Here is a 21,175-nt window from a genome sequence, read left to right as displayed (position 1 = left end):
GGAGTAATTCATTCAGAGTCGGAGCTCCGGCCAAGTATTGAGGGCAGATACTGGACAGACTTCTCAGTAGGACGACATTTCCGTATTAAAAATAATTTTTGAAATTGGGCTTATATAGTATTCTCATTTTCTGAGACACTATCACATACACACACACGAACACACTAAATATACATAAACAATATACACATTATATATACACTACCGTTCAAAAGTTTAGGGTCACTTAGAAATTTCCTTATTTTTGCAAGAAAAGCACAGTTTTTTTCAATGAAAACATGAAATGAATCAGAAATCCACTCTATACATTGTTAATGTGGTAAATGACTATTCTAGCTGCAAACGTCTGGTGTTTAATGCAATATCTACATAGCTGTATAGAGGCCATTTCCAGCAACCATCACTCCAGTGTTCTAATGGTACATTGTGTTTGCTGACTGTGTTAGAAGGCTAATGGATGATTAGAAAACACTTGAAAACCCTTGTGCAATTATGTTAGCACCTCTGTAAACAGTTTTGCTGTTTAGAGGAGCTATAAAACTGACCTTCCTTTGAGCTAGTTGAGAATCTGGAGCATTACATTTGTGGGTTCGATTAAACTCTCAAAATGGCTAGAAAAAGAGAGCTTTCATGTGAAACTCGACAGTCTATTCTTGTTCTTAGAAATGAAGGCTATTCCATGCGAGAAATTGCCAAGAAACTGAAGATTTCCTACAACGGTGTGTACTACTCCCTTCAGAGGACAGCACACACAGGCTCTAACCAGAGTAGAAAGAGAAGTGGGAGGCCCCGCTGCACAACTGAGCAACAAGACAAGTACATTAGAGTCTCTAGTTTGAGAAATAGTTGACTCCTCACAGGTCCTCAACTGGAAGCTTCATTAAATAGTACCCGCAAAACGCCAGTGTCAACGTCTACAGTGAAGAGGCGACTCCGGGATGCCGGCCTTCAGGGCAGAGTGGCAAAGAAAAAGCCATATCTGAGACTGGCTAATAAAAGGAAAAGATTAATATGGGCAAAAGCTCAGACATTGGACAGAGGAAGATTGGAAAAAAGTGTTATGGACAGACGAATGGAAGTTTGAGGTGTTTGGATCACACAGAAGAACATTTGTGAGACGCAGAACAACTGAAAAGATGCTGGAAGAGCCTGATGCCATCTGTCAAGCATGGTGGAGGTCATGTGATGGTCTGGGGTAAAGTGGGAGATTTGTACAAGGTAAAAGGGATTGTGAATAAGGAAGGCGATCACTCCATTTTGCAACGCCATGCCATACCCTGTGGACAGCGCTTGATTGGAGCCAATTTCATCCTACAACAGGACAATGACACAAAGCACCTCCAAATGATGCAAGAACTATTTAGGGAAGAAGCCGGCAGCCGGTATTCTATCTGTAATGGAGTGGCCAGCGCAGTCACCAGATCTCAACCCCATAGAGCTGTTGAGGGAGCAGCTTGACCGTATGGTACGCAAGAAGTGCCCATCAAGCCGATCCAACTTGTGGGAGGGGCTTCTGGAAGCATGGGGGGTGAAATGTCTCCCGATGACCTCAGCAAATTAACCGCTCGAATGCCAAAGGTCTGCAATGCTGGAATTGCTGCAAATGGAGCATTCTTTGACAAAAGCAAAGTTTGAAGGAGAAAATTATTATTTCTAACCATGTCAATCTCTTGACTATATTTTCTAGTCATTTTGCAACTCATTTGATAAAAATAAGTGTGAGTTTTCATGGAAAACACAAAATTGTCTGGGTGACCCCAAACTTTTGAACGGTAGTGTACATACATACATATACACTGAGCTGCGCATGTCAGGCTGCTGCCAGCAACGTTTAGACGACAGAGGTAAAGTTCAGCAAAATCTCATCCAACTGCGCACGCTCGATCTCGGTTCATATCAGAACTTGCGCAAGAACCAAGTCCTACAGATCACGTTTGGCTGAGAAAGTCCCAGTCTGCTGGTGAGCACAGCGGAGCCATTAGTCCGGGTTATTCCAGCATTATACGGTTACAGTCATTAATCCTGGTTCTCCATCATGAATAGAAGTGCGGCAAGTAAAGCCAAAGCTCCTGACCGAAAAGAAATATTTTATGGCTAAATCCCAGGTTTGAAATACATTTCCCAGGTATTCAAGACCACAGTCCTCCACACTAAGCATCTGCATAGGAATTGAGCCCAAAACGCAGAATCATCAGAGGGGTTTTTTATTTTTCTTATAAGATAATGAATGATATCCGCCATAGTGAGAGGATACAAGCAGATACCATTCAGCCGGAGTGGTAATAGAGGTCCGTCATCTGACTAGGCCTTAGGTAGTTGGTAGAATATCGCCACGGGTACATGGTCCAATACACCACATGTAGACCATCAGCCAGTCCATCACCGTATGGGAGGGTGGAGGTCGCACCAATAGACCCCAAATGATTTTATCATTTAAATAACGTCCTGGATTAGTTGAAAGTGGACAAGGACAAAAAAAGGGACACAGAAACCACTACCCAAACATACGACCATCCACATCCCCTATCATTAAGGCAAACCCCACTGTCCAGGAAAAGACCAAACCGGCCATAGATGAAACAAATACTGCGGAGATGGCGAAGAATCCAACACACATGTAGAAGACGCAAGACTCAGGGTGGGAGGAGCAGAAGACTCGGGGGGGGAGGAGCAGAAGACTCGGGGGGGGGGAGGAGCAGAAGACTCGGGGGGGGGGAGGAGCAGAAGACTCGGGGGGGGGGAGGAGCAGAAGACTCGGGGGGGAGGAGCAGAAGACTCGGGGGGGGGGAGGAGCAGAAGAATCAGGGGGGGGAGGAGGAGCAGAAGACTCAGGGGGGGGAGGAGGAGCAGAAGACTCAGGGGGGGGGAGGAGGAGCAGAAGACTCAGGGGGGGGGAGGAGGAGCAGAAGACTCAGGGGGGGGGAGGAGGAGCAGAAGACTCAGGGGGGGGGAGGAGGAGCAGAAGACTCAGGGGGGGGAGGAGGAGCAGAAGACTCAGGGGGGGGAGGAGGAGCAGAAGACTCAGGGGGGGGAGGAGGAGCAGAAGACTCAGGGGGGGAGGAGGAGCAGAAGACTCAGGGGGGGGGAGGAGGAGCAGAAGACTCAGGGGGGGGGAGGAGGAGCAGAAGACTCAGGGGGGGGAGGAGGAGCAGAAGACTCAGGGGGGGGGAGGAGGAGCAGAAGACTCAGGGGGGGGGAGGAGGAGCAGAAGACTCAGGGGGGGGAGGAGGAGCAGAAGACTCAGGGGGGGGAGGAGGAGCAGAAGACTCAGGGGGGGAGGAGGAGCAGAAGACTCAGGGGGGGGAGGAGGAGCAGAAGACTCAGGGGGGGGAGGAGGAGCAGAAGACTCAGGGGGGGGAGGAGGAGCAGAAGACTCAGGGGGGGGAGGAGGAGCAGAAGACTCAGGGGGGGGAGGAGGAGCAGAAGACTCAGGGGGGGGGAGGAGGAGCAGAAGACTCAGGGGGGGGAGGAGGAGCAGAAGACTCAGGGGGGGAGGAGCAGAAGACTCAGGGGGGGAGGAGCAGCAGACTCGGGGGGGGGGGGGGTGGAGCAGCACTTATTGATTAGCGAATTCAGAATATTCATGGTTCTTATTGTGCATAGTTATCTACAAAATCCGATTTTTTTTTAAAATCACAACCAAAAGTCTGGGCACCTTATCTTAATTGTCATTCAGACGATGATATTGTCACCAGGAACCTGCACGGGAAAACCATTATTAACAAATACCTGTCATCCTAAAATCCCTATTCAGGCCTTTTGGTTTCTAATTCAAAAATCTATTTTGGCTCTAGTTTTTTAAGCCCCATTTTTCCGTCCCCAGCCCTCCTCATAGGGGCACTCCATATATAATCTTGACACGCAGTTGTGAAATGCTAGGTTTATATTTCGTAAAGTGGTCTGGGACTGGTAAATCATTTTTAGGACTCCTAATCTTGTACTTATGTTGGTTCAATCGTTTCCTACACGCCTGCGTGGTCTCTCCAACATACAGTAGACCACATGGACATTGGATGATATATGTAGCTGGACCGGCATTTATAACCATGTTTAATATGAGATCATTTAACTGTTCTGGGATGTAAAAAGCGATTACCTCTAATCAAACAGTTGCAAACATTCCAGACAAGGAGAACATCCCTTTTTGTTGTTTTTTTAGAGGCTATTTCCGCCCTTATATCCCAGTCTATCTTTCAAGTTGGTCGGTCTCCTATAGGCCATCATGGGTGTCTGGGAACGTGTCCCTTAAAATAGACCAGTGTGCATAGGTTGACAAACGGAATTATTTTCTGTTCTTCCCGTTTCTTTTTAAAATGTAATAGGGAACATCGTTCTAGGTTTTTGACCTTATTCAAAGCTCTATCCAGAATTGGTTTAGGACACTTCCTTTCAGAAAATTTGTCACATCATTTTAAGCCGATCATCTATAATACCATCGTCCGCAACTTTACGCTCAAAAGTTGGCTATAGGGGAGTGATTCAACTGTTCCTTTTGGGTGACTACTTTTAAAGTGCAGTAAATTATTACGATCTGTGGGCAACAGAAACAGTTCTGTTACTAGTCAATTACCGCTTCTTACTACAATGGTATCCAAAAATTTAATTTTTTTTGTGAATAAACAAGGGTAAATTGAGGCAATGTTGAGACCTCGTTATCCCACACGAAAAAAGCATCAATGTACCTCATCCAGCCCCCCACATATTGGAAGAGGCAGGATGGGTACACAATTTTTTTTGTCGAAAAATACCATAAAAATGTTCAGATAGGTTGGAGAGACATTGGACCCCATTGCGGTACACCAACATTGTATGTAGAAATCATCTTGAAAAAAAAAAAAAATAGTTGCATTGTAACAGAATCTCTAAGAGAGAAATAAGGAATTCCCGTTGTTCGTGACCAAGGGTCTAACGTTGCATCAATTCGACTACATTTTGTTCGTAATGATAATAAAACAATGACCTAAACTTCAGTTTTTTTTCCATGTAAACTATGCAGGGTGTGCAGAATTCTTAAAACGACAAAAGAATTTCAGGATGGTTTTGGCAAATTTTTTTCCATCAAAGAGCATATTAGACGCACATCGGAAGGTGTGACCTACTGCTTGGAATGCCCATGTGGCCTCCGATATGAGGGAAAGATTAGAAGAGAACTTAACATTCGGATTAGGGAGCACATTGGCTCCACTGTGAACTTTGACAAAAATGAGAGAGTCGGTCTCAGAACAAACCCTTTACCCCAACTCCAATTGCCAGGCACTAGAAGAACGTGCATAATTTGGATTGGACCAATCTTAAAGGATGGGCAATCTGTCGATTATACCTGGCTATTAGAGAGGGGGATCTGGATGAGGCTCTCGTTAAGAGGGGGAGAGTCTATGGATTCTGTTAATCCACGTGGTTTAAACGAACATTTTCATTTTGGTTGCTTTCTTTAATGACTTTATTTAGAACCCACAATTACGGGGCATCTTTCTTCTTTTCCTTACCTTAGAGAATACAATGAGGAGGTTATAGGGAACTCTGGTCTTAGAGCTTCTATTTCTCTCTATTGGGCATACGTTCCACTCCTTGTCACACGTAATTAATGTATAAAAAAGAAATAAAATGCCTGTAAATAGATTTCTTCTCTTAAGCTGCGATTGCGTCAGATCCAGTCTTGGTTGGATTTCATGGTTTTTGCTTGCAGGATTTTGCCTATGGGTCGAGTTTTTTCTAGGCGCTTGTCTTTGGTTACGGCCGGTGTCTCGGTTTCGTCTCATCATGTACGCATTACATCTTCCATTAAGGCTGATCTACGCGTCTGGTGTAACTTTCTGGAGGATTATAATGGCCGAACTTGTTGTCGTGCTCCTTCTATTTCTAGTACGGATTTGGAATTATTTACGGATGCCGCTGGAGCGGTGGGTTTTGGCGGAGTACTTGGTTATTCTTGGTGCGCACGCTCCTGGTCTGTATCTTGGCATGTCAGGGGATGGTGTGTATTTGACATTACTTGAGCTGTTTCCCATAGTTGTTGCCGTTGATCTGTGGCTGATCGGTCCGTGGTCTTTTGGTCGGATAATACGAGTGTGGTGTTTGCAGTTGACCATCTTACTTCCTCCTCAGGGCCTGCACTGGTGCTGCTTCGCCACCTGGATTTGCATTGTCTACAATATAATATTCTGTTTCGGGCTCGCCATATATCGGGTGTGGACAAGGCTGTTGCTGATTTTCTTTCCCGTTTTAATTGGCAGGTTTTTCCTTCCCTTTGCCCGCAGGTCGGTCTTGAAGGAACACGTTGTCCGGACTCCTTGTGGAGGATACTGGAAACATTCACACACCTGTACAAACAGACACACACACACACACACACACACACACACCCTTCCCCTACATACACACACACCCTTCCCCTACATACACACACACACACACACACACTTCCCCTACATACACACACACACACACACACACACACCCTTCCCCTACATACACACACACACACACACCCTTCCCCTACATACACACACACACACACCCTTCCCCTACATACACACACACACACACCCTTCCCCTACATACACACACACACACACCCTTCCCCTACATACACACACACACACACACACACTTCCCCTACATACATACACACACACACACACACACCCTTCCCCTACATACACACACACACACACCCTTCCCCTACATACACACACACACACACACACACACACACACACACACACACACACCCTTCCGCTACACACACACACACACCCTTCCCCTACACACACACACACACACACACACACACACACCTATACACAAATTAACACCACCTTAAAAAAACACAACACAAAAGAAAACAATAACACAAATCACTTCAGATAATAGTTATTCACAAAACTGAATAATATTTATTTGGACAATCAACATTTTATGAAAAATAAATCACAAGGTCATAAAATATAAAGAAATCAACCTGAGCTTAAAAGGAGACTTGAGCACCCCCTACAGGTAGTAAAGGGCACAGCCTGTAGTGTGAAAGGAAGGTCAGAAGAGTGTCCAGCAGAGTGTGGCAGCCTCTGTAGTATTCACCCCCCGTAGATCCAGCTCGGAGCCGCTATTCTCCCTGGTGTCACGATTTCCTCGCTCTTATGAACACGGCCATTTGTCCCTTTTGCTGCTTTATGCCGAATTAAACGCGTCATCATGTAGATTTAGTGCAAATTAAAAGCTTCTCACTGGAACAACACAGCGCAGGCAGAGAGGCCACCGCAGGCCAAACCCTGTGACCGTGAGGGAGGCGCCTGCTGCCGGCCCCACACTTAACCCATCTGAGGTCTACACGGGGGAAACCGCACTGCTGACAATAAACAGAGGGAGGGGGTCCACATGTATGTGAAAAAAAGGCTAAACCACCCCAAGTCCATGGTCGGCTTCACAATGAGAAATCAGATCAATACTCGGAGATGTTTCTTTTGATTCCAGTCGTTTATCATTACAGTAACTACTCCCCACCCTCTCTGGATCACAGTCTACACGACACATGATGGGGGTCCTCAAACAGATGCACACAACACCTGATACCCTTCTGATATCTGCAGGGTAACCAGGGCTCAGGGCTACAAGCAGCGCGCCAGATAAAGTCACATGACTATGGGTAGGAACCGGTGTTGTGTTAATACCGCGGCAGCATGAGTGGAGCGAAGGCGAAACGCAGCTTCCTGCAGAATAACATGTATAAACACAGACGACCAGGGGGGCGCCGCACAGACCCCAACACATGACCATCATCGTGCCATCTTCTGCACTTACGTCATGTCCAGATCACCCGCATTTCTCTCAGAAGCTCTGCGTGTGTGCACCCCACCCCAATGACACCACATCTGCGCCATTGCTTCCTCATTACCTCCACCTGTTCTGTGACCCTTTTAATCGATTTCCACCTTTACTTCCAAAAATGTCACGAGACCAAACCCAAAATTCCTAAAAAGAGAGAACCAGAAGCCGCAGGACACGAGCTCTCCGGAGAAGGTCTTGGGGGTTCCAGGTCTGTAGAGAATCTTGAGAAATCCCCCACAGAAGCTGAAGTTATTCTGGCAGGGGACGGAGTACGAGGAACCTGCAGACCCTCACGATTGTCAGACATTTCCCAGAGAACACCGGATGAGTGAAAAACCTGAAAATGACATGACGAGACATTATCCCCCGACCATTCATTTATTTTATAGTCCCATTAGCACCCGGGGCGCTGCACATATGAAATCAGACAAACCAAGTCCAATAATCCTGAGCTGGTACAAGCTGCACACACGGAACACACGAGGCGTAAACACCGCACATTGTCTGCAACCAATTTCATTGCGGGAAATCCTCAGCGTAACAAGGTAGCAGCCGCGTGGATGAGTTACTACAAATCTCACCCCCCACAGCGGGAAAAAAAAATCTGCCAAAAAACTTTCAGAAATCTTTTTAAGCTGCAGCATATCAATTTATGCTGCGGAATCTCTGCTCTTCTGTTACGGGTTTTGAATTCAATGAGGAGATTAAACCCGCAACAAAGAGGCATGTGTTGCGACTTCTACAGCAGAAATGCTGCAATTCCACCGCAAAAACTGCAAGAGAAAAAAACAACACACACTTTTTAATTAAAAAAAAGCTTAAACTTACTCCCTGCCATAGTCCTAGCGATGCGTGAGCGCAGCCCGGCCTCCTGGGAGGAAATCACATCCCACGTGACTACTGGAGAAAATCAAAGGCTGCAGCGGTCAAAAGACTAAAGAATCATCCCCGGAGGCCGGGCTATGCTCAGAAGAGGACGCGTCACCATGACTACGGCCAGGAATTTTATTCCTGCAGGATTTCCGCCAAAAAAAAACTGCACCGCAACTTGGTACAGTTTTTCAGACAGAATTCCATACGGGTTCCAAGGTGGATCCACAGTCTACTTTTACGCAAGGAATCCGCCCAGTGTGTTCCCAGGAGAAGCTGATCATACAGTCATGTAGTGGAGACAGGAGGTGAGGAGAGAAGCTGATCATACAGTCATGTAGTGGAGTCAGGAGGTGAGAGGAGAATCTGATCATACAGTCATGTAGTGGAGACAGGAGGTGAGAGAAGCTGATCATACAGTCATGTAGTGGAGACAGGAGGTGAGGAGAGTAGCTGATCATACAGTCATGTAGAGGAGACAGGAGGTGAGAGGAGAGTAGCTGATCATACAGTCATGTAGTGGAGACAGGAGGTGAGAGGAGAAGCTGATCATACAGTCATGTAGTGGAGACAGGAGGTGAGGAGAGTAGCTGATCATACAGTCATGTAGAGGAGACAGGAGGTGAGGAGAGAAGCTGATCATACAGTCATGTAGTGGAGACAGGAGGTGAGGGGAGAAGCTGATCATACAGTCATGTAGAGGAGACAGGAGGTGAGAGGAGAGAAGCTGATCATACAGTCATGTAGAGGAGACAGGAGGTGAGAGGAGAAGCTGATCATACAGTCATGTAGTGGAGACAGGAGTTGAGGGGAGAAGCTGATCATACAGTCATGTAGTGGAGACAGGAGGTGAGGAGAGAAGCTGATCATACAGTCATGTAGTGGAGACAGGAGGTGAGAGGAGAAGCTGATCATACAGTCATGTAGAGGAGACAGGAGGTGAGAGGAGAGAAGCTGATCATACAGTCATGTAGTGGAGACAGGAGGTGAGGAGAGAAGCTGATCATACAGTCATGTAGTGGAGACAGGAGGTGAGAGGAGAAGCTGATCATACAGTCATGTAGTGGAGTCAGGAGGTGAGAGGAGAATCTGATCATACAGTCATGTAGTGGAGACAGGAGGTGAGAGAAGCTGATCATACAGTCATGTAGTGGAGACAGGAGGTGAGGGGAGAAGCTGATCATACAGTCATGTAGTGGAAACAGGAGGTGAGGGGAGAAGCTTATCATACAGTCATGTAGAGGAGACAGGAGGTGAGGGGAGAAGCTGATCATACAGTCATGTAGTGGAGACAGGAGGTGAGGGGAGAAGCTGATCATACAGTCATGTAGAGGAGACAGGAGGTGAGGAGAGAAGCTGATCATACAGTCATGTAGAGGAGACAGGAGGTGAGGAGAGAAGCTGATCATACAGACATGTAGAGGAGACAGGAGGTGAGGAGAGAAGCTGATCATACAGTCATGTAGTGGAGACAGGAGGTGAGGGGAGAAGCTTATCATACAGTCATGTAGAGGAGACAGGAGGTGAGGGGAGAAGCTGATCATACAGTCATGTAGTGGAGACAGGAGGTGAGGTGAGAAGCTGATCATACAGTCATGTAGTGGAGACAGGAGGTGAGAGGAGAAGCTTATCATACAGTCATGTAGTGGAGACAGGAGGTGAGGAGAGAAGCTGATCATACAGTCATGTAGTGGAGTCAGGAGGTGAGGGGAGAAGCTGATCATACAGTCATGTAGTGGAGACAGGAGGTGAGAGGAGAAGCTGATCATACAGTCATGTAGTGGAGTCAGGAGGTGAGGGGAGAAGCTGATCATACAGTCATGTAGAGGAGACAGGAGGTGAGGGGAGAAGCTGATCATACAGTCATGTAGTGGAGACAGGAGGTGAGAGGAGAAGCTGATCATACAGTCATGTAGTGGAGACAGGAGGTGAGGAGAGAAGCTGATCATACAGTCATGTAGAGAAGACAGGAGGTGAGAGGAGAAGCTCATCATACAGTCATGTAGTGGAGACAGGAGGTGAGGAGAGAAGCTGATCATACAGTCATGTAGTGGAGACAGGAGGTGAGGAGAGTAGCTGATCATACAGTCATGTAGAGGAGACAGGAGGTGAGGAGAGAAGCTGATCATACAGTCATGTAGTGGAGACAGGAGGTGAGGAGAGTAGCTGATCATACAGTCATGTAGAGGAGACAGGAGGTGAGAGGAGAGTAGCTGATCATACAGTCATGTAGTGGAGACAGGAGGTGAGGAGAGAAGCTGATCATACAGTCATGTAGTGGAGACAGGAGGTGAGGAGAGTAGCTGATCATACAGTCATGTAGAGGAGACAGGAGGTGAGGAGAAGCTGATTATACAGTCATGTAGTGGAGACAGGAGGTGAGGGGAGAAGCTGATCATACAGTCATGTAGAGGAGACAGGAGGTGAGAGGAGAGTAGCTGATCATACAGTCATGTAGTGGAGACAGGAGTTGAGGGGAGAAGCTGATCATACAGTCATGTAGTGGAGACAGGAGATGAGGAGAGAAGCTGATCATAGTCATGTAGTGGAGACAGGAGGTGAGGAGAGAAGCTGATCATACAGTCATGTAGTGGAGACAGGAGGTGAGGAGAGAAGCTGATCATACAGTCATGTAGAGGAGACAGGAGGTGAGGGGAGAAGCTGATCATACAGTCATGTAGTGGAGACAGGAGGTGAGGAGAGAAGCTGATCATACAGTCATGTAGAGGAGACAGGAGGTGAGGAGAGAAGCTGATCATACAGTCATGTAGAGGAGACAGGAGGTGAGGAGAAGCTGATCATACAGTCATGTAGTGGAGACAGGAGGTGAGGAGAGAAGCTGATCATACAGTCATGTAGAGGAGACAGGAGGTGAGGAGAAGCTGATCATACAGTCATGTAGTGGAGACAGGAGGTGAGAGGAGAAGCTGATCATACAGTCATGTAGAGGAGACAGGAGGTTGGAGGAGAAGCTGATCATACAGTCATGTAGTGGAGACAGGAGGTGAGGAGAGAAGCTGATCATACAGTCATGTAGTGGAGACAGGAGGTGAGGGGAGAAGCTGATCATACAGTCATGTAGAGGAGACAGGAGGTTGGAGGAGAAGCTGATCATACAGTCATGTAGAGGAGACAGGAGGTTGGAGGAGAAGCTGATCATACAGTCATGTAGTGGAGACAGGAGGTGAGGGGAGAAGCTGATCATACAGTCATGTAGAGGAGACAGGAGGTGAGGAGAGAAGCTGATCATACAGTCATGTAGTGGAGACAGGAGGTGAGGAGAGAAGCCGATCATACAGTCATGTAGAGGAGACAGGAGGTGAGAGGAGAAGCTGATCATACAGTCATGTAGTGGAGACAGGAGGTGAGAGGAGAAGCTGATCATACAGTCATGTAGTGGAGACAGGAGGTGAGGAGAGAAGCTGATCATACAGTCATGTAGTGGAGACAGGAGGTGAGAGGAGAATCTGATCATACAGTCATGTAGTGGAGACAGGAGGTGAGGGGAGAAGCTGATCATACAGTCATGTAGAGGAGACAGGAGGTGAGGAGAAGCTGATCATACAGTCATGTAGTGGAGACATGAGGTGAGGAGAGAAGCTGATCATACAGTCATGTAGTGGAGACAGGAGGTGAGGAGAGAAGCTGATCATACAGTCATGTAGTGGAGACAGGAGGTGAGGAGAGAAGCTGATCATACAGTCATGTAGTGGAGACAGGAGGTGAGGGGAGAAGCTGATCATACAGTCATGTAGAGGAGACAGGAGGTGAGGGGAGAAGCTGATCATACAGTCATGTAGTGGAGACAGGAGGTGAGGGGAGAAGCTGATCATACAGTCATGTAGTGGAGACAGGAGGTGAGAGGAGAAGCTGATCATACAGTCATGTAGTGGAGACAGGAGGTGAGGGGAGAAGCTGATCATACAGTCATGTAGTGGAGACAGGAGGTGAGGGGAGAAGCTGATCATACAGTCATGTAGTGGAGACAGGAGGTGAGGGGAGAAGCTGATCATACAGTCATGTAGTGGAGACAGGAGGAGAGGAGAAGCTGATCATACAGTCATGTAGTGGAGACAGGAGGTGAGAGGAGAAGCTGATCATACAGTCATGTAGTGGAGACAGGAGGTGAGGGGAGAAGCTGATCATACAGTCATGTAGTGGAGACAGGAGGTGAGGAGAGAAGCTGATCATACAGTCATGTAGTGGAGTCAGGAGGTGAGAGGAGAAGCTGATCATACAGTCATGTAGTGGAGACAGGAGGTGAGGAGAGAAGCTTATAATACAGTCATGTAGTGGAGACAGGAGGTGAGGAGAGAAGCTGATCATACAGTCATGTAGTGGAGACAGGAGGTGAAGAGAGAAGCTGATCATACAGTCATGTAGAGGAGACAGGAGGTGAGGAGAGAAGCTGATCATACAGTCATGTAGAGGAGACAGGAGGTGAGGAGAAGCTGATCATACAGTCATGTAGTGGAGACAGGAGGTGAGGGGAGAAGCTGATCATACAGTCATGTAGTGGAGACAGGAGGTGAGGAGAGAAGCTGATCATACAGTCATGTAGAGGAGACAGGAGGTGAGAGGAGAGTAGCTGATCATACAGTCATGTAGTGGAGACAGGAGGTGAGAGGAGAAGCTGATCATACAGTCATGTAGTGGAGACAGGAGGTGAGGAGAGAAGCTGATCATACAGTCATGTAGTGGAGACAGGAGGTGAGAGGAGAAGCTGATCATACAGTCATGTAGTGGAGACAGGAGGTGAGGAGAGAAGCTGATCATACAGTCATGTAGAGGAGACAGGAGGTGAGGAGAAGCTGATCATACAGTCATGTAGAGGAGACAGGAGGTTGGAGGAGAAGCTGATCATACAGTCATGTAGTGGAGACAGGAGGTGAGGAGAGAAGCTGATCATACAGTCATGTAGTGGAGACAGGAGGTGAGAGGAGAAGCTGATCATACAGTCATGTAGTGGAGACAGGAGGTGAGAGGAGAAGCTGATCATACAGTCATGTAGTGGAGACAGGAGGTGAGGAGAGAAGCTGATCATACAGTCATGTAGTGGAGACAGGAGGTGAGAGGAGAAGCTGATCATACAGTCATGTAGTGGAGACAGGAGGTGAGGGGAGAAGCTGATCATACAGTCATGTAGTGGAGACAGGAGGTGAGGGGAGAAGCTGATCATACAGTCATGTAGTGGAGACAGGAGGTGAGGAGAGAAGCTGATCATACAGTCATGTAGAGGAGACAGGAGGTGAGGAGAGAAGCTGATCATACAGTCATGTAGAGGAGACAGGAGGTGAGGAGAGAAGCTGATCATACAGTCATGTAGTGGAGTCAAGAGGTGAGAGGAGAAGCTGATCATACAGTCATGTAGAGGAGACAGGAGGTGAGAGGAGAAGCTGATCATACAGTCATGTAGTGGAGACAGGAGGTGAGGAGAGAAGCTGATCATACAGTCATGTAGTGGAGACAGGAGGTGAGGAGAGAAGCTGATCATACAGTCATGTAGAGGAGACAGGAGGTGAGGAGAGAAGCTGATCATACAGTCATGTAGAGGAGACAGGAGGTGAGGAGAGAAGCTGATCATACAGTCATGTAGTGGAGACAGGAGGTGAGGAGAGAAGCTGATCATACAGTCATGTAGTGGAGACAGGAGGTGAGGAGAGAAGCTTATAATACAGTCATGTAGTGGAGACAGGAGGTGAGGAGAGAAGCTGATCATACAGTCATGTAGTGGAGACAGGAGGTGAGGAGAGAAGCTGATCATACAGTCATGTAGTGGAGACAGGAGGTGAGTAGAGAAGCTGATCATACAGTCATGTAGTGGAGACAGGAGGTGAGGAGAAGCTGATCATACAGTCATGTAGAGGAGACAGGAGGTGAGAGGAGAGTAGCTGATCATACAGTCATGTAGAGGAGACAGGAGGTGAGGGGAGAAGCTGATCATACAGTCATGTAGTGGAGACAGGAGGTGAGGAGAGAAGCTGATCATACAGTCATGTAGAGGAGACAGGAGGTGAGGAGAGGAGCTGATCATACAGTCATGTAGTGGAGACAGGAGGTGAGGAGAGAAGCTGATCATACAGTCATGTAGTGGAGACAGGAGGTGAGGAGAGAAGCGGATACAGTCATGTAGAGGAGACAGGAGGTGAGAGGAGAAGCTGATCATACAGTCATGTAGTGGAGACAGGAGGTGAGAGAAGCTGATCATACAGTCATGTAGTGGAGACAGGAGGTGAGGAGAGAAGCTGATCATACAGTCATGTAGAGGAGACAGGAGGTGAGGAGAAGCTGATCATACAGTCATGTAGTGGAGACAGGAGGTGAGGAGAGAAGCTGATCATACAGTCATGTAGAGGAGACAGGAGGTGAGGAGAAGCTGATCATACAGTCACGTAGTGGAGACAGGAGGTGAGAGGAGAAGCTGATCATACAGTCACGTAGTGGAGACAGGAGGTGAGGGGAGAAGCTGATCATACAGTCATGTAGAGGAGACAGGAGGTAAGAGAAGCTGATCATACAGTCAGGAGGTGAGAGGAGAAGCTGATCATACAGTCATGTAGTGGAGACAGGAGGTGAGGAGAGAAGCTGATCATACAGTCATGTAGTGGAGACAGGAGGTGAGGAGAGAAGCTGATCATACAGTCATGTAGTGGAGACAGGAGGTGAGGAGAAGCTGATCATACAGTCATGTAGTGGAGACAGGAGGTGAGAGGAGAAGCTGATCATACAGTCATGTAGAGGAGACAGGAGGTTGGAGGAGAAGCTGATCATACAGTCATGTAGTGGAGACAGGAGGTGAGGAGAGAAGCTGATCATACAGTCATGTAGTGGAGACAGGAGGTGAGGGGAGAAGCTGATCATACAGTCATGTAGAGGAGACAGGAGGTTGGAGGAGAAGCTGATCATACAGTCATGTAGTGGAGACAGGAGGTGAGGAGAGAAGCTGGTCATACAGTCATGTAGAGGAGACAGGAGGTGAGGGGAGAAGCTGATCATACAGTCATGTAGTGGAGACAGGAGGTGAGGAGAGAAGCTGGTCATACAGTCATGTAGAGGAGACAGGAGGTGAGGAGAGAAGCTGATCATACAGTCATGTAGTGGAGACAGGAGGTGAGGAGAGAAGCTGATCATACAGTCATGTAGTGGAGACAGGAGGTGAGAGGAGAAGCTGATCATACAGTCATGTAGTGGAGACAGGAGGTGAGGAGAGTAGCTGATCATACAGTCATGTAGTGGAGACAGGAGGTGAGAGGAGAAGCTGATCATACAGTCATGTAGTGGAGACAGGAGGTGAGGAGAGAAGCTGATCATACAGTCATGTAGTGGAGACAGGAGGTGAGAGGAGAAGCTGATCATACAGTCATGTAGTGGAGACAGGAGGTGAGAGGAGAAGCTGATCATACAGTCATGTAGTGGAGACAGGAGGTGAGAGGAGAAGCTGATCATACAGTCATGTAGTGGAGACAGGAGGTGAGGGGAGAAGCTGATCATACAGTCATGTAGTGGAGAGAGGAGAAGCTGATCATACAGTCATGTAGTGGAGACAGGAGGTGAGGGGAGAAGCTGATCATACAGTCATGTAGTGGAGACAGGAGGTGAGAGGAGAAGCTGATCATACAGTCATGTAGTGGAGACAGGAGGTGAGGGGAGAAGCTGATCATACAGTCATGTAGTGGAGACAGGAGGAGAGAGGAGAAGCTGATCATACAGTCATGTAGTGGAGACAGGAGGTGAGAGAAGCTGATCATACAGTCATGTAGAGGAGACAGGAGGTGAGGAGAGGAGCTGATCATACAGTCATGTAGAGGAGACAGGAGGTGAGGGGAGAAGCTGATCATACAGTCATGTAGAGGAGACAGGAGGTGAGGAGAGGAGCTGATCATACAGTCATGTAGAGGAGACAGGAGGTGAGGAGAGGAGCTGATCATACAGTCATGTAGAGGAGACAGGAGGTGAGGGGAGAAGCTGATCATACAGTCATGTAGTGGAGACAGGAGGTGAGAGGAGAAGCTGATCATACAGCCATGTAGTGGAGACAGGAGGTGAGGAGAGAAGCTGATCGTACAGTCATGTAGTGGAGACAGGAGGTGAGAGAAGCTGATCATACAGTCATGTAGTGGAGACAGGAGGTGAGAGGAGAAGCTGATCGTACAGTCATGTAGTGGAGACAGGAGGTGAGGAGAGAAGCTGATCGTACAGTCATGTAGTGGAGACAGGAGGTGAGAGAAGCTGATCATACAGTCATGTAGTGGAGTCAGGAGGTGAGAGGAGAAGCTGATCATACAGTCATGTAGTGGAGACAGGAGGTGAGGGGAGAAGCTGATCATACAGTCATGTAGTGGAGACAGGAGGTGAGGGGAGAAGCTGATCATACAGTCATGTAGTGGAGACAGGAGGTGAGGGGAGAAGCTGATCATACAGTCATGTAGAGGAGACAGGAGGTGAGGGGAGAAGCTGATCATACAGTCATGTAGTGGAGACAGGAGGTGAGAGAAGCTGATCATACAGTCATGTAGTGGAGTCAGGAGGTGAGAGGAGAAGCTGATCATACAGTCATGTAGTGGAGACAGGAGGTGAGGGGAGAAGCTGATCATACAGTCATGTAGTTTAGACAGGAGGTGAGAGGAGAAGCTGATCATACAGTCATGTAGTGGAGACAGGAGGTGAGAGGAGAAGCTGATCATACAGTCATGTAGTGGAGACAGAAGGTGAGGGGAGAAGCTGATCATACAGTCATGTAGTGGAGACAGGAGGTGAGGGGAGAAGCTGATCATACAGTCATGTAGTGGAGACAGGAGGTGAGGGGAGAAGCTGATCATACAGTCATGTAGTGGAGACAGGAGGTGAGAGGAGAAGCTGATCATACAGTCATGTAGTGGAGACAGGAGGTGAGAGGAGAAGCTGATCATACAGTCATGTAGTGGAGACAGGAGGTGAGAGGAGAAGCTGATCATACAGTCATGTAGTGGAGACAGGAGGTGAGGGGAGAAGCTGATCATACAGTCATGTAGAGGAGACAGGAGGTGAGGAGAGAAGCTGATCATACAGTCATGTAGAGGAGACAGGAGGTGAGAGGAGAGTAGCTGATCATACAGTCATGTAGAGGAGACAGGAGGTGAGGGGAGAAGCTGATCATACAGTCATGTAGTGGAGACAGGAGGTGAGAGAAGCTGATCATACAGTCATGTAGTGGAGTCAGGAGGTGAGAGGAGAAGCTGATCATACAGTCATGTAGTGGAGACAGGAGGTGAGGAGAGAAGCTGATCATACAGTCATGTAGAGGAGACAGGAGGTGAGGAGAGAAGCTGATCATACAGTCATGTAGTGGAGACAGGAGGTGAGGAGAAGCTGATCATACAGTCATGTAGTGGAGACAGGAGGTGAGAGGAGAAGCTGATCATACAGTCATGTAGAGGAGACAGGAGGTGAGAGGAGAAGCTGATCATACAGTCATGTAGTGGAGACAGGAGGTGAGAGGAGAAGCTGATCATACAGTCATGTAGTGGAGACAGGAGGTGAGGGGAGAAGCTGATCATACAGTCATGTAGTGGAGACAGGAGGTGAGGAGAGAAGCTGATCATACAGTCATGTAGTGGAGACAGGAGGAGAGAGGAGAAGCTGATCATACAGTCATGTAGTGGAGACAGGAGGTGAGGAGAGAAGCTGATCATACAGTCATGTAGTGGAGTCAGGAGGTGAGAGGAGAAGCTGATCATACAGTCATGTAGAGGAGACAGGAGGTGAGGGGAGAAGCTGATCATACAGTCATGTAGAGGAGACAGGAGGTGAGGGGAGAAGCTGATCATACAGTCATGTAGTGGAGACAGGAGGTGAGGGGAGAAGCTGATCATACAGTCATGTAGTGGAGCAGGAGGTGAGGAGAGAAGCTGATCATACAGTCATGTAGTGGAGACAGGAGGTGAGGAGAGAAGCTGATCATACAGTCATGTAGTGGAGACAGGAGGTGAGGAGAAGCTGATCATACAGTCATGTAGAGGAGACAGGAGGTGAGGAGAGAAGCTGATCATACAGTCATGTAGTGGAGACAGGAGGTGAGAGGAGAAGCTGATCATACAGTCATGTAGTGGAGACAGGAGGTGAGGAGAGAAGCTGATCATACAGTCATGTAGTGGAGACAGGAGGTGAGAGGAGAAGCTGATCATACAGTCATGTAGTGGAGACAGGAGGTGAGGAGAGAAGCTGATCATACAGTCATGTAGTGGAGACAGGAGGTGAGAGGAGAAGCTGATCATACAGTCATGTAGAGGAGACAGGAGGTGAGGAGAGAAGCTGATCATACAGTCATGTAGTGGAGACAGGAGGTGAGGAGAGAAGCTGATCATACAGTCATGTAGTGGAGACAGGAGGTGAGAGGAGAAGCTGATCATACAGTCATGTAGTGGAGACAGGAGGTGAGGAGAGTAGCTGATCATACAGTCATGTAGTGGAGACAGGAGGTGAGAGGAGAAGCTGATCATACAGTCATGTAGTGGAGACAGGAGGTGAGGAGAGAAGCTGATCATACAGTCATGTAGTGGAGACAGGAGGTGAGAGGAGAAGCTGATCATACAGTCATGTAGTGGAGACAGGAGGTGAAGAGAGAAGCTGATCATACAGTCATGTAGTGAAGACAGGAGGTGAGAGGAGAAGCTGATAATACAGTCATGTAGTGGAGACAGGAGGTGAGAGGAGAAGCTGATCATACAGTCATGTAGTGGAGACAGGAGGTGAGAGGAGAAGCTGATCATACAGTCATGTAGTGGAGACAGGAGGTGAGGGGAGAAGCTGATCATACAGTCATGTAGTGGAGACAGGAGGTGAGAGGAGAAGCTGATCATACAGTCATGTAGTGGAGACAGGAGGTAAGAGAAGCTGATCATACAGTCATGTAGTGGAGACAGGAGGTGAGGGGAGAAGCTGATCATACAGTCATGTAGTGGAGACAGGAGGAGAGAGGAGAAGCTGATCATACAGTCATGTAGTGGAGACAGGAGGTGAGAGAAGCTGATCATACAGTCATGTAGAGGAGACAGGAGGTGAGGAGAGGAGCTGATCATACAGTCATGTAGAGGAGACAGGAGGTGAGGAGAGGAGCTGATCATACAGTCATGTAGTGGAGACAGGAGGTGAGAGAAGCTGATCATACAGTCATGTAGTGGAGACAGGAGGTGAGAGGAGAAGCTGATCATACAGTCATGTAGTGGAGACAGGAGGTGAGAGAAGCTGATCATACAGTCATGTAGAGGTGACAGGAGGTGAGGAGAGGAGCTGATCATACAGTCATGTAGAGGAGACAGGAGGTGAGGAGAGGAGCTGATCATACAGTCATGTAGTGGAGACAGGAGGTGAGGGGAGAAGCTGATCATACAGTCATGTAGAGGAGACAGGAGGTGAGGGGAGAAGCTGATCATACAGTCATGTAGTGGAGACAGGAGGTGAGAGAAGCTGATCATACAGTCATGTAGTGGAGTCAGGAGGTGAGAGGAGAAGCTGATCATACAGTCATGTAGTGGAGACAGGAGGTGAGGGGAGAAGCTGATCATACAGTCATGTAGTGGAGACAGGAGGTGAGGGGAGAAGCTGATCATACAGTCATGTAGAGGAGACAGGAGGTGAGGAGAGAAGCTGATCATACAGTCATGTAGAGGAGACAGGAGGTGAGAGGAGAGTAGCTGATCATACAGTCATGTAGAGGAGACAGGAGGTGAGAGGAGAAGCTGATCATACAGTCATGTAGTGGAGACAGGAGGTGAGAGGAGAGAAGCTGATCATACAGTCATGTAGAGGAGACAGGAGGTGAGGGGAGAAGCTGATCATACAGTCATGTAGTGGAGACAGGAGGTGAGGGGAGAAGCTGATCATACAGTCATGTAGTGGAGACAGGAGGTGAGGGGAGAAGCTGATCATACAGTCATGTAGTGGAGACAGGAGGTGAGGGGAGAAGCTGATCATACAGTCATGTAGAGGAGACAGGAGGTGAGGAGAGAAGCTGATCATACAGTCATGTAGAGGAGACAGGAGGTGAGAGGAGAGTAGCTGATCATACAGTCATGTAGAGGAGACAGGAGGTGAGGGGAGAAGCTGATCATACAGTCATGTAGTGGAGACAGGAGGTGAGAGAAGCTGATCATACAGTCATGTAGTGGAGTCAGGAGGTGAGAGGAGAAGCTGATCATACAGTCATGTAGTGGAGACAGGAGGTGAGGAGAGAAGCTGATCATGCAGTCATGTAGTGGAGACAGGAGGTGAGGAGAGAAGCTGATCATACAGTCATGTAGTGGAGACAGGAGGTGAGAGGAGAAGCTGATCATACAGTCATGTAGTGGAGTCAGGAGGTGAGAGGAGAAGATGATCATACAGTCATGTAGAGGAGACAGGAGGTGAGGGGAGAAGCTGATCATACAGTCATGTAGTGGAGACAGGAGGTGAGAGGAGAAGCTGATCATACAGTCATGTAGTGGAGACAGGAGGTGAGGGGAGA

At 48.0% G+C, this 21,175-nt stretch overlaps 1 protein-coding gene across 7 annotated transcripts in view; it reads right to left on the bottom strand.

Annotated features, from left to right (window-relative positions):
- Positions 1–6,861: 6,861 nt before the first annotated feature.
- The window catches only part of SLC35F5 (solute carrier family 35 member F5), a 118,830-nt gene continuing 104,516 nt past the window's right edge, over positions 6,862–21,175 (bottom strand). For all 7 annotated transcript variants that reach the window (XM_075848622.1, XM_075848615.1, XM_075848616.1 and 4 more), the window contains one exon: positions 6,862–8,161. The gene's annotated coding sequence lies outside the window, so the exon portion shown is untranslated. The remainder of the gene's footprint in view (positions 8,162–21,175) is intronic.

This window comes from Rhinoderma darwinii, unplaced genomic scaffold, assembly GCF_050947455.1.
Source record: "Rhinoderma darwinii isolate aRhiDar2 unplaced genomic scaffold, aRhiDar2.hap1 Scaffold_436, whole genome shotgun sequence".
NCBI lineage: Eukaryota > Metazoa > Chordata > Amphibia > Anura > Rhinodermatidae > Rhinoderma > Rhinoderma darwinii.
This window is presented reverse-complemented; position numbering and strand designations above follow the sequence as displayed.